Source organism: Panicum virgatum, chromosome 5N, assembly GCF_016808335.1.
Source record: "Panicum virgatum strain AP13 chromosome 5N, P.virgatum_v5, whole genome shotgun sequence".
Classification (NCBI taxonomy): Eukaryota; Viridiplantae; Streptophyta; class Magnoliopsida; order Poales; family Poaceae; genus Panicum; species Panicum virgatum.
The window spans coordinates 35,270,194-35,284,512 of NC_053149.1; the positions used below are offsets into that span (position 1 = coordinate 35,270,194).

The 14,319-nt window shown below is 46.2% G+C and overlaps 1 pseudogene; it reads left to right on the forward strand.

Moving 5' to 3' along the window:
- The first annotated feature begins 12,579 nt into the window (after positions 1–12,579).
- LOC120674762 lies at positions 12,580–14,103 on the forward strand (annotated as a pseudogene).
- Positions 14,104–14,319: the final 216 nt, after the last annotated feature.

Genomic DNA, 14,319 nt, shown 5'->3' on the forward strand with positions numbered 1-14,319 from the left:
GCAGCATCTGCTGAAGTCGGAGGCATACAATACCAAGACTTATAATTCTTCTGCAAAAGAAGCAAAGAATTTGTCAGAAGATCAAAAATTTTAGTTACAAGTACTCGACACTGTTTCTCAAAACACCTACCCATGCATTCTCGGGAGGATTTTGTGCCCAGAAAAGCGTTGGAAGCTTCAGAGACTTGTCGAAGTTGTCGAGTACTTTGCAGCATCTTTTGATTACTTCAGACTGAGCCATTGATTCTGGAGACATCCTGGTAGGATCTTGTGTGCCTTGATATCTAAAGGCAGGATGTTTTCGAAGCTGGAGAGGCTGGACCCGATGGCTTACAAAGGAAAAGTCTATGCGATCACCAGTAACTCCTTTATTTTTCATATGAGCAATGGCCCTCAGGATGCAGTCAACTTGTTGGCCACCAGGTCCATTACTCGACTAGCTTTCTTGGACTTGGGGGGCACCAGGAATTCTTTCTGGAAGTGGAGATTCAAAGTTCCCGACATAAAACTAGAATTTTTTCCACTCGACTCCTTTACCCGCTGGATCATAAGCCTAGTACTTGTCTCAGGTCTCATGACGGAGTACTAATTCACAACCCCCAAAAATGGCGGGTTTGGCAGAATTTGGAACGGGAACAAGAGTGAAAAAATGTTGAAAAAGGTGAAAGTGGGGAAGAATACCAAGGAATGCTTCACAGAAATGAGTGAAAATGGAAAGATGCAAAATGGATAGAAGAGTCAAATGATGAAGTTGGATTCCCCAAAACTGCAGAAGAGCATAGAAAAATTCCGATACGGGAAGTGCAAGACCACATTCCACAAAATCACGGAATACAATAGTCTCAAGGGTACCTTCCATGGGGTAATATTCACCTTCTCCTGCACGCCATTGGATCACACCTTGAGATTGGAGAAGATCCAAATTCTCCAATTCTTGCACTGCTGCTTCAGACATTTTGCTTTTGCACCAACCTGTTGACATATTGGCAACCGCTTCCTCTTCAACTTGGATTTGTCCTTCTTGGGAGCCATCTCAAATTCACGAGTTTAAGCTCGGGGGCTACGAAAGGGGCTGTGGATCTCACTGAGAGAGGAAAAGCGTGAAATCTGAATTTGACGGCAGCCAGGAGTTCAAGGGGTAAAACCCTCACGGATTTGTAATTTTGCGTAGTCAACGAATCGTACATGTCTTGGCACGTTTCCTTATAATTTTCGTTGAGCACTTTTTGGTTGACTAGCAAAGGAGACATGAAGCTGATCTGATGGTGCCATCCATGTTTTCGGCTTCTTTGGGTGTCCTGTCTAAACGATACAATAGAAATTTTATAATGCACACATATAATTATGTTCTTGTTAACAAAAAGTATTAATGTAGAGGTAAGTGATATACAAAACCCAAATGGTGATGATAGAGGCGTCGATGGCTTGTCGATGGTAAATGTGATATAAATTTTCGAAGTACACCCAGAAGTCGTCCTCCCCGCGGAAGAAATCATGGTCACGATACTTGACTCCAAACATTTTCCCTTCGTCATTCGACATTCACAAGTACCATCTATGCAAATTGAACATCTGCATGCCTAGACTTTTCTCCTCTTCCTCAGTGACAAAAGGTTTTCCATGCTGGAATGGAGTAAGAACTGGAGCGACAGGGATTTCCGCATCCACTTGCCCCGTTGCCTCCTCTAGCGTTAATCCAGTTTCAGAAAGAAATATCGCGGCCTGTAGTTCCACCTGGAGTTGTACGTCCGTCGGGTGTAGGAGTGGCAACCCTGGCACCCGGAGGGGCTCAAGTTCTTTTTGTTGTGTGCCAAGCTGAGGAATGGTCTTGCCATATTTTTTCTTCAGATTTCTCACCTTGTGTGACTTTGTCAGAGTACGATCATAGTCTGAGGGTAAGCTTTTCGGTTTTGGTGGGTTGTCTAGGTTTGCGAGAAGCTTTTTCCCTAGTTCTAGAGGTACCTTTTCCCTCGGCGGGGGGACTTTAGGCTTCAATTGTTCTTTTATATATCGAGCAGTCTCTTCTTCCAACTCCTCAGCAGTTTTCTCGTAGGTTAATTTTCTTTTGACCGTTTTCTGCTTCTTCTTTGAGGGTCCAGCCGCTGGGAGGGATGCTATTTTTTTCTTTCGTTTTTCTGGTGTAGGAGGAGTTGGAGTACTCGTGGCTCTTTGCGCCGGCGGAGACGGTGGTGAAGGAGGTGGTTGTGGGGACGGAGGTTAGGGAGGCCGCGGAGACGGGCGATCGGTCTACACGGGCTCAATCTAGGGTTGTTGTTCCGCTTGTACGTCGGGCGCCGCCGTGGATGCACAGCTACTGCGTCGCTGAGAGGCCGGGCTTATCACAACATCCGGGTGCGACCCAGCAGTGCCCCTTTGGCTCAGAGCTAGCTACACTACCTCATTGACCCTGGCATCCATCTGAGATTCCAAGGACGCAACCTTCCTGTTCATCTCTTCTTGTATGGCACGAAATTTATCTTCCTGTTCGGCTTTTCTCTTTCGGTGAGTCTTGTAAGAGGAATCTCCGGCCCAAGCAACATTCCATGGGACCACGCCGATGCTGCGGGCTCGTCCATGGTGTTTCGGATTCTTTAATGCCCTTATCAGCTCATCATTCTCCCTTTGAGGCTAGAATGTTCCTTGTTGGGTCTCATCTATTGCAGCGACTAGATCGCGGGACACTTCTTGCGTATGCTCGGGCATGACCAAACTTCCATCCAACTGGTTTAGTGTCACGTCATTAGCAAATAACCACCCCTTGGATTTATCCGGCCAATCCCAAGTCGTCGGCCTGATACCTCTATCCATAAGGTCCTGCTCCATCTTCTGCCATTTTTTAACTGACTTTTTGTACCCGGCAGCCCCAAGGTGGTGAATGTACTTCTTATTTGCAGCATTCACCTTGGCCTGTTCGGATTTTTCTTGGGCTTTCTCTGATAGTTTGTATTGTTTGAACTCCTCCTAGTATGGCTTAACCTGAGAAAGATCGTCCCAGTTTGGCTCCTTATCCTTCTTGATGTAATTGATGTACAACTTCTTCTTGAAAGTTGCAAAGGCAATGGCCATCTTTTTCAAGGCACATTTCTTCACAAGTTCTTGGTCAACTCCTTCAGGAAGAGTGAACATATCCTTGAGTTCTGCCCATAGCATTTCCTTCTGATGTGCAGGCACGGCGTGTTGCTGTTGTTCGGGTTTGCTCGTTTTCCATAATCTTGTCGTAATCGGAATTCTTGCCCGAACAATAACCCCACATTAGTTGACAAATTTTATGCTAGCAGCCTCTGGAGCACTTGGACAACCCTCTGCGTCCACTTCTGTGACGACCTGTCTTTCCTCCATTTTCTTGGTTGGCCGGCGTCTCCCTTTTGACTGGCTCAACAAAGTCGATGCGGAGGTCGACTAAATTACAGAAAAGATATGTTAATCGCAAAACTAATCTACCGAAGTCACCATGCATATAGTTTTAAGATTCGCACTGGAACATGCTGCTGTTGATTGGGCGGCGGCGCAAAGTCATCATCTTCTTCATCAGCATCTCCAGACATATTCAGGAACGAATCAGCTGTCCGAGCATCTTCTTCAGCGATTGGCTGGGTGGTGTTGGCCCTCGTATCTTCGTTTATTGCATCCAACATGTATTGCTTGGCGGCCCCGTCATCCCCGAAGGGGTCCATCCTTAACTGAAACCGTAAAAATGTATTAGAGTATGTGTCTATCCTTAAATGAAGTAGGAGAATTTAATTCTTTGAACGAATATGCGTGTTTGAGAGAGAGAGTGTGTGTATGTTAGAGGGACAGAGAAAGAGAGAGAGAGTTAGTGAGTGTGTGTGTGGGTGTGGGTGTGGGTGTGGGTGTCTGTGTGTTTGTGTGTTAGTGGAATAGAGAAAGAGAGAGAGAGAGAGTTAGTGTGTGTGTGAGTCAGTGTGTGAGTGTGTGTGAGTGAGTGTGTGTGTGTGTCAAGGGTCGAGGTCAATACCTTATATAAATGTGTTAGAGTGTGTTAGGGTGTGTTTGTGTGTGTGTTAGAGTGTGTGTGTGTGTTAGTGTGTGTGTGTCGAGGGTCGATACTTTATACAATTGAGTTAGAGTGTGAGTGTGTGTGTGTGTGTGTGTGTTAGAGTGTATTAGACAGTGTGTGTGTGTGTGTTAGTGGGGGTGTGTGTGTGTGTCGTGGAACGGGGTCGAGGAACCGGATCGAGGAATGGGGTTGAGGGTTGAGGGTCGAGGTCTATGGTTGAGGGTCGAGGTTGAGAGTCGAGGGACGGGGTTGAGAGTCGGGGTCGAGGGTCGAGGTCGAGAGTCGAGGGACGGCGAATGCGTGAGTGAGTTAGAGAGCGAATACGAACGGGCTCAAGCTCGAGAATTAATTTAAATCAATCTAAATTACAAATGCAATACATGTAATCAAGAATTGTACATAGAATTATTACTCGTCGTAGTTACTCGTCATTACTCATTGTCGTCGTCATTACTCGTCGTCGTCATTACATTATACAGTGAAATACATGTCGTCGTCGTCTAACCATTAAATACATGATTAAATAAAATCTTTGAATGACACAATTATACACTACATAAGACATAATAATAGAAATTCTCTCTAAATTCTCTCTCTAAATTCTCTTCTTTTTCTTCTATATATGAAATAACTAAATTCTAGATAATATCAAATAATGGCAAAAAAAATAATGACTACATTCTCTCTAACTAAATTCTCTCTATTTCCTTCTCTAACTAAATTCTCTAACTAATGTATATAAATAAATTAACATGCGACACAAGTACATCTAAATTACACATGTAAAGAAAAAATAATAAATTACACATCTAAATACTATATACATATATAATACAAACTAATTATATAGAAATTATTTAAATTCTATCTAATTATACTTTATATAGTATATACATATACATAACAAACTAATTATACTAATTATACATGAAACTAATATAGATAAATTATATACCATCTAGTTATCACTAAACAATTAAATTTTAAACTAAATAAAACTATACTATCTAGTTATCACTAAAACAATTAAATTTTAAACTAAATAAAACTAAACTATCTAGTAATCACTAAAACAAATAAATTTTAAACTAAATAAAACTAAACAATCTACTTAACAATAAAACTAATTGTTTTACCTAAATTATACTCAATTCTATACATTCTTTTTTATTATACTAAATTATTCATTACATAATTAAATAGTAGAAATAGAAATAAAAAATAGGAAAATTACACATTACATATAATAATTAATAACAAAATGAAAATGCAAGAGGCGGCGGCGGCGCCATTGTTGCTTACGTCGATGGGGAGGTCGGCGGCGCCACTGGTGGAGGGGGAGCAGCTCGGCGCGGCGCGTAGGAGGGCGCCGGCGTCGCAGTGGGGTGGCCGGCGTGCTGCAGGGTGAAGGGGCGGCGCGGTGGAGGAGGCGAGTCGGCGCGCAGCATCGAGGAGGGCCGGCGACGGCGATCGAGGATGGCTCGACCACCGGAGAGGTCGAGGAGGTCGACGACGACGACAAGGTTGGCGCGTGGAGGTCGCCAGAGTCGACGTCCACGACGAGCAGGTTGGCGCGGGCTAGTGCGCGCGGAGGAGGGCCACCGGTGCGGGCGGACGCCGCCGGTGGAACGCAGAGAAGAAGTGGCGGCGGCGGCGCACGACGATGCGGCGGTAGCGGCACGACGATACGAGGGCGCGCGGCGGCGGTCGACTGGAGGAGGTGATGAGCAGTGGAGAATTGGGAGGAAGAAGCAGAGGAGACAGATTTATACCCCAGGCCAAAGGTACCGGGTAAAAACACAACCTGTACCTATGTAATCCTTAGGTACCGGTTGTTGACCCACCTGATACTCTTGGCAAGCCTAAGGTACAGGTTCTTGGCACACCCGGTGCCTTAGGCCCCAATGGGCAGTAAATGAAAATGACCTATGGTATCGGGTGGACTTCTGGAATCGGTACCTTAGGCCTTTTGAAGTTAACTTTTCTGTCTACTTTGACCGGATTTGAATGGAATTCTTCAATATCTCAATGGTAACACGATGTAATTTGGGCTCCGCGGCCACAGTTCGACTCCCGTGCGATGCCCTACTTTTTTTACCCAAATAGGCCGCTAAGGTACCGGTTGGATTTTCTAACCGGTACCAATGGTTCTCTTTTCTTTTCGTCTTTCTTTTTCTCTTATAATTGCCTAACAAATCATTTAGGTGCATAACTAATTATTTTAATTGCATAATAAATCAAATAATTGCATAATAAATCATTTAAATACACAATAATTTTAATTACTACATAATAAATCATTTAGGTGCATAACTAATTATTTTAATTGCATAATAAATCAAATAATTGCATAATAAATCATTTAAATGCACAATAATTCTAATTACTACATGATAAATCATTTAGGTGCATAATAAATCAAATAATTACATAATAAATCATTTAATTGCCCAATAAATCAATTCATTGCATAAGAAATCTGATAATATTCACAGAAATATTACAAGACATAATCATTCAACTAAGGGAATATTAATGATGGTTCGTTTTACAATCGTCCCTTCATTATGATCATGACGTGTGTACGGAGCCTCCTCTTTAGCTAAAAGAATACTTGTGTCAACCTCCACTGCGAACGGAGTCATATCTTCAACCTTATTGTATTCTTCTTCATCTGTGACATCGTCGACTCCCACAATTTTCTTTTTTCCTGCCAGAACAATATGACGCTTTGGCTCATCTCCGGCACCTACAAAACTTGATTTATTCCTGGACTTTTCCTTTCTCGGTTTGCTAGACATGTCCTGCACATAGAAAACTTGAGTGAAATCTTTAGCTAGGACGAATGGTTCGTCTCGATAGCCAAGCTCTTTGAGGTCTACCGTTGTCATTCCATACTCGTCGATATCGACACATTTTCCTGTGAGTTTAACCCATTGACAATGAAATAGAAGTATCTTCAATGGCCCATAGTCGAGTTCCTAGATCTCTTCAATGTAACCAAAATATGAGTTCGTTTGGCCACTAGAGTCGGTGGCATCTATACGGACACCACTATTTTGATTGGTGCTCTTGTTATCTTGGGCTCTTGTATAAAATGTGTAACTATTAATTTCATATCCTTGGTACATCAGGATTGAATTTGCCGGACCCCTGGCCAGCCAAGCTAGCTGCTCATGAATTTGATTGTTGGCCATGACTTCCTTCTGCAACCAGGTGGCGAATGTATCATTATGATGTTTTGTAATCCAAGTCTCAGACTTCAAAGGGTATATGCTTTGCACAATTTGTATATGCTCCTCCATGTATGGAGCCACCAAGGCTGATTGTTGCAGAACTGTGAGATGTGCTTTGCTCAACGTGGCATGATCTGTGGAATTTACTGATTTTCTTCCAAGTCTGCCCTTTCCAATCAGCCGCCCCTCATGACGTGATACTGGAGTCCCAATTGGGCAGAGTTCTTCCACATAGTCAACACAAAACTCAATGACCTCCTCTGTGACGTAACCCTTCGCAATGCTTCCTTCTGGACGAGCCCGATTACGAATGTATTTCTTTAGGACTGCAAAGTATCGTTCAAAAGGGAACATATTATGAAGGAAAACAGGACCGAGAATACCAATCTCTTTGACCAGGTGAACTAGAAGATGCGTCATAATATTGAAGAATGATGGAGGAAATATCATTTCAAGACTGACTAAACTTTAGACAACATCTTCTTGTAGCCTGCTTAAACTCGATGGATCGATTGCCTTCTGAGAAATTATGTTGAGAAAGGCGCATAGCTTTATAATTGTTGCTTGAACATTAGCTGGTAGAATACCTCTAAGTGCAACTGGAATCAATTGTGTCATCAACACGTGACAGTCATGGGACTTTACGTGTGCGAATTTCTTCTCTTTCAAGTTCAGTAGCCTCTTTATATTCGAAGAGTAGCCTAATGGGACCTTGATACTGTTCAAACAGTCGAACATACTTTGCTTCTCTTCCTTACTAAGGGTGTCGCACGCAGGACCTAGATAATGACGTCATTTATCCCTTTTTTCTGGATGTAGGGCGGCCCGTTGTTTCATACGTTGAAGATCTTGCCGCGCTTCCAATGTATCCTTTGGCTTACCGTAGACACCAAGGAAGCCTAGAAGGTTCACACAAAGATTTTTTGTTAGGTGCATCACATCAATTACATGGCGGACGTCTAAGACTTCCCAATAAGTTACTCCCTAAAAATACTCTTTTTCTTCCACATAGGTGCACGTCCGTCATCACTCTGCACTGATCTGCTGCCGGGTCCTTTTCCAAATACTACTTTTATATCTTTGACCATTTCAAACACCATTTTCTCACAAATGGTGCCTAGGCTTGGTACGATGATCTGCCTTTCCATCGTAGTGAGCATGCCTCCTCCTTAATGGGTGCTTGATCGGACGAAATCGACGATGACCCATATACACGATCTTCCTACAGTGCTTGAGGTATGTGCTGTCGGTTTCTTCTAAACAATGGGTGCATACCCTATAACCCTTATTGGATTGTCCGGAGAGGTTACTTAGTGCTGGCAATCGTTGGTGGTTACGAAAAGCAATGCACGAAGGTTAAAATGATCCTCTGCGTGCGCATCCCACATACGAACACCCTCCTCTTTCCACAACAATAGAAGATCCTCAATCAGTGGTTTCAGATACACATCTATATCGTTACCGGGTTGCTTCGGGCCGGGGATAAGCACCGGCATCATAATGAATTTCCGCTTCATACACAACCAGAGAGGAAGGTTGCATATACAGAATGTCACAGGCCAGGTACTATGGCCACTGCTCTGCTCACCGAAAGGATTCATGCCATCCATACTTAAGCCGAACCTTATATTCCTCGCATCATTTGCAAATGTTGGGAATGTTCTGTCCACTTTTCTCCACTGCGACCCATCAGCGGGGTGTCTCAACATATTGTCTTACTTACGTTCTTCTTTGTGCCATCGCATCAATTTAGCATTCGTTTTTTTCACGAACAAACGTTTCAGATGTGGTATTAGAGGGAAATACCACATCACCTTGGCAGGCACCCTCTTCTTGACACGCATCCCCTCAACATCGCCTGGATAATCTCGAGGGATCTTATACCGGCATGCATTGCATACAGGGCATGAATCCAAATTTTCATACTCACCTCGATATAGGATGCAGTCATTAGGACAAGCATGTATCTTCTGTGCCTCTAATCCTAAAGGACAAACAACTTTTTTGCCTCGTATGTTGTCGCCGGCAAGGTGTTACCCTCAGGGAGTAAGTTTTTTATAAGTTTCAGCAACTCCTCGAATCCCTTGTCAAACAAACCATTTGATGCCTTCAATTGCAACAATTCCAATGTCGTACCCAACTTCTTTTGGTCTTATTTGTAATCAGGGTACAACAATGTTATGTAGTTCTCCAACATACGCTTCAGATCTCTCGATTCCTTTTCTGTTTCGCAACCTTCCTCAGTTTCGCGCAGCATCTGACCAAGATCATCTTCTATAACGTATCCTTCAGTATCTTCTTCAGGCTCACCCATTGCAGTGTCATTGAAAAAGGCATTATAATTGGCTGCAAAGTCAGGAATCCTGTCCTCTTCTTCTACTTTATTATCCAGCATAATTCCTCTTTCGCCATGCTTGGTCCAAACATAGTAGTTTGGCATGAAACCACTATTGAACAAGTGACTGTGGATGGTTCTTGATGATGAGTAATCCTTCTCATTTTTATAGAATTTGCATGGACAACGAAAGAAACCGCCATACTTGTGTTTCTCGGCCGCTTCTATGAATTCATGCACGCCATCAATGAACTCCTTTGAACGCCGGTCGGCCATGTACATCCATTGCCGACTCATCTGGGTCCACAATACATTTATATACATCATTGTAGTGTACAAATAGTTCATTCATACTACCAATTTATAACTAATATTGAATACGCTATTAATAAAACTGAACTACAAAATTATAACGATGCATATGGCCTTCTGACTACATGACTATGTAAAAACTTTGTTTCTCTATATGGAACTTTATATTTTTGTACAAGAAACGACGCATGTGGCCTACTGGCCTAGCTGAGCTGCGGGTCTCGAATTAGCACAGCATGCATCTCGAATGTGGAATCTTGTAAAGTTTTGGAATTTTAAAGGGAACTAAATAAAGCACCCTTGCATATGTAAATGATAATATTTCCATACAAAATTTGAATTCAAATATATAATTGATAATGCATATAACTATAATAAATAGATACAATTCACTTATCAAATAAATTGATAAAACATATAAATACAATAATTTGATAGTATTCACATATCAAATAAATTGATAACACATATAACTACAATAAAATGCTACAACTAAAAATAATTATCACATGTATAAACTAAATTAAGTGATAACTGCTTCTAAAACTCAATTGCTAAGTTATGGAGAAAAATAACTAACCTTTTTTAGAAAAAAACAAAAATTCGTCTCCCCTCCCCTCACTCAGCTGCCCTGAACAGTGAGTTCACGGCAGCTTGGAGGGGGGAGGGGTTGGGATATTTATAGGCGTGGCTCAAAGGCACCGGCTGGTGCTCAACAACCGGTGCCAAACAATAGGCATAGGCACCGGTTGAAGTTACCAACCGGTGCCTTTGTTGTGGGCACGTGGCGGCACCGGGTCATGGCAAAACCCGGTGCCATTGTCCGCCCTTTAGGCACCGGTTGGTGGCACTAACCGGTGCCTATAATGGGGTTTTGGTACCGGGTAATGCTTTAACCCGGTACCAAACCCCTTACCTTTGATCGCCGCTGGCCAAAGGTACCAGCTGCTTTTGCAACCGGTACCTTTGGCCCATTTTCTAGTAGTATAAGCATCTTTGAAGAAGCAACAAATTCAGGATTGGTGTTTCAACTTCCAGGCGACTCATTCATGGGATGAAACCGACATGTTACAAGAATCCTACCCCACAAAAATCAATGAGAGGGAATGGCAAACTCATCGGAATTGGCGCTTCTTGCCTCTGGGGACGACCGTGGCTGCTCGGGCGACGACGGTCGACGCAGGACGGGCAGGGAGGGGTCAGGCAGTATCGAATCGGCGGCAACAGGCCAGAGGAGGGGCCAGTCTAGTCGGGCGGTGACGAGTACCGCAGATCAAATCGCCTGTTGGGCGTCGGCGACTGGCGTCGAGGATTAAATCGGCGGCGACGGGCGAGGGGAGCGACGACGGTGAGGCAGGATGGGCGAGTAGGGGTGAGGCAGGATCGAATCGTCGGCGACGGGCTAGGGGAGGGGCCACAACAGTTGGGCGGTGACGGGTGCCGCAGATCAAATCGCCTGTTGGGCGTCGGCGACTGGCGCCGAGGATCGTATCGGCGGCGACGAGCGAGGGGAGGTCGCTGCCAGAGTCGATGACGAAGAGCACGCGTGTGGATGGGTCGCCGACGTTGATGACCGCGAAGGCGATCGTCGGGGGTGGTGGCGCTGCCCGCCACAGATCGAACCGATCAGACAGGAAACCCTAAGAATGAACATCCTTTTCTTTTTTGTTTAAACAAATATTCATCTCACTACATTAAAATTAGGAATTTATCATTTTACTCTTGATTAAAAAAACTACAAAAAAGCAATTGCCATGAAATTCCTAACCCTTTAAACTTTGGAGGTATTGGGAAGCGTTGGGAGGCGTTACGGTACTATGGGCCCACCGACCATAGACACAACTAATACCTCCCAACGCCTCCTCATTGACGCCTCCCAACGCCTAACCTTAATTGGGCCCATAAATCATAGACACATGAAATACTTCCCAATGCCTCTCCAAGCATTGTAAAAAACTTCAAATATAATATAATATACATGAGATTTGATCACACATTTTCTGGTTAGCTCATGTAATGCAATAGCCGGCACCAGCATCTGCTGCCAAATAGTCGAAAATAAAATGGTTTCAAGGATCAAGCCGAAAAATCTATTTTTCGTCGTGGAGGAGCCGCACGGGAAGAAAATTTTTTGAATAGTTCACGGGAAGAAAATGAATTGAAGCCAAAAAAATAGACTTTTAGAGGGCACCAGAGCGATCCTGGACGCATCCCTTCGCCTGGCACCGGAGCGATCACGCGGCCCATCGTGGGCAACAGCAGAGCAGGGACGAGAAAGCGATGTGTCAGGGAAAGGCGCTCCCTCCGGCAAAGGATTTTTAGAGGGCAAGTAAAAATCTATTTTGGGGCGGGTGCGGTATCTGAAATTGCTTTTTGAAAGTACACAGTGACAAATGCCCTTGTCGATTAGTCGTCGCCGTACTGAGCGGCCGGCCAGTGCATGTCAGCTGCCACTTCCATGCAACAGTATTCCTGGCGGCCATCTCATTGCTAGCGATTCAATTCGATGCCATGCTTGAGCTGCCCTACAAGCCTTTACGCCCGATCTGGCGCCTCTGCATTGCATGCATCTCAAAACAACACGGCAAGGCGAGAACGCCGTGCATCTCTCTCGCGCGCCCTTTAAATCGACACTCCCACATGCGTTTAGTTCTTCGTCGTCATTTCTTCAACACTCTCGCACGCGTCCAAGTTTCCATTGGCCGCATAGGTGTAGCACGGTTACAATGGCGCCGCTGGCCTCGTCTAGCAAGGCCAAGGCCCTCAAGGCGTCGTACGAGCTCGTCGTCAAGAACTTCCTCATCGTCGTCGCGGTGGCTTCTCTCGCCGCCGTGCTCCGGACGGCATGGCCGCCCATCGGCATCGATGGCCTTTACGGCCGTCTGCAAGCGGCGCGGCCAGTCCACGTCATCACGGCGGTGATCCTGACGGTCGCCCTCGTCAAGCTCAGGCGCATGCGCCGGCCACGGGACGTGTACCTCATCGAGTACGGCTGCTTCCGGCCGAAGCCGTGGTTCCGGGCACCGTACGCCACGTGCCTGGAGCACGTGCACCTCATGCCCTACCTGGCCAAAGAGGAAGACATCGCCTGGGGACGGCGCCTGCTCCTGCGGTCCGGGATCGGCGAGGAGACCTGCGTGCCGTACGCCTACCACTACGTGCCCCCGGACCGCAGCGTCGAGGCCTCCCGGGACGTGACCGAGCTGGTCATCTTCGCCGCCGTCGACGACGTGTTCGCCAGGAGCACCGTCCCGCCCGCAGCATCTTCACGCCCACGCCGGTGTTCGCCGACATGGTCGTCAACAGGTACAAGATGCGCGCCGACGTGCGGAGCGTAAACCTGTCCGGGATGGGGTGCAGCGCGGGGCTCATCTCCCTCCCTCCAGCTCGCCAAAAACCTCCTGCAGGTGGCGCCGCCGGGCACGCACGTATTGGTCGTGTCCACGGAGATCCTCTCGTCGCAGTACTACGTCGGCAGCAAGCGCGAGATGCTGCTGCCCAACTGCCTCTTCCGCATGGGCGCCGCCGCCATGATCCTCTCCAACTCCCCGGAACGCGCCCGGTTCCGGCTCGCGCGCATGGTTCGTACCGTGGCCGCCGCACTAGACGCTGGCTACCGCTGCGTGTTCCAGGAGGAGGACGACGAGGGAAACATGGGGATCCGTCTCTCCAAGGACCTCGTCGCCACTGCCGGCCAAACCCTCAAAAGCAACATCGTGGCCTTCGGCCCGATGGTCCTCCCGGTCTCGGAGCAGCTCCTCGTCGCGCTCTCGCTCCTCAAGAGGAAGCTCCTGAGCCTGCGGCGCGAGAGCGGCAAGGTGAGGCTGTACCGCCCGGACTTCCGCACGGCGTTCGAGCACTTCTGCATCCACGCCAGCGGGCGCGCGGTGATCGACGACGTGCAGCGCGCCCTCGGCCTGTCCGACGAGGACGTGGAGGCGTCGCGGATGACGCTGCACCGGTTCGGCAACACGTCGAGCAGCTCGGTGCTGTACGAGCTGGCGTACATCGAGGCCAAGGGCCGGATGAAGAGGGGCGACCGGGTGTGGATGATCTCCTTCGGCGCTGGCTTCGAGTGCAGCAGCGCGGCGTGGGAGTGCATCAAGCCGGCGGCCGACGCCGACGGGCCATGGATCAACTGCGTCCACCGCTACCCGGTGCAGCTCCCTAAGGTCGTAGATGAAAATTCAATAATAATCTAATTAATTCACTACCGTACGTATTCAATAGGTGCTAGATGATTTAGTGTTTGTGTCTAGGCCTATAGCACATATTAATGTGTTTGCTATGTAGGAGAACTACTCCATATTTTTTCGATAAAGTTATATAGTTGTACTACTACTCCATAATAATTTGGCTTCCAAATGCATGCATGCTGATTCTGCAATGTGCACCTTCAGTTTGACTCGATCTTGTGT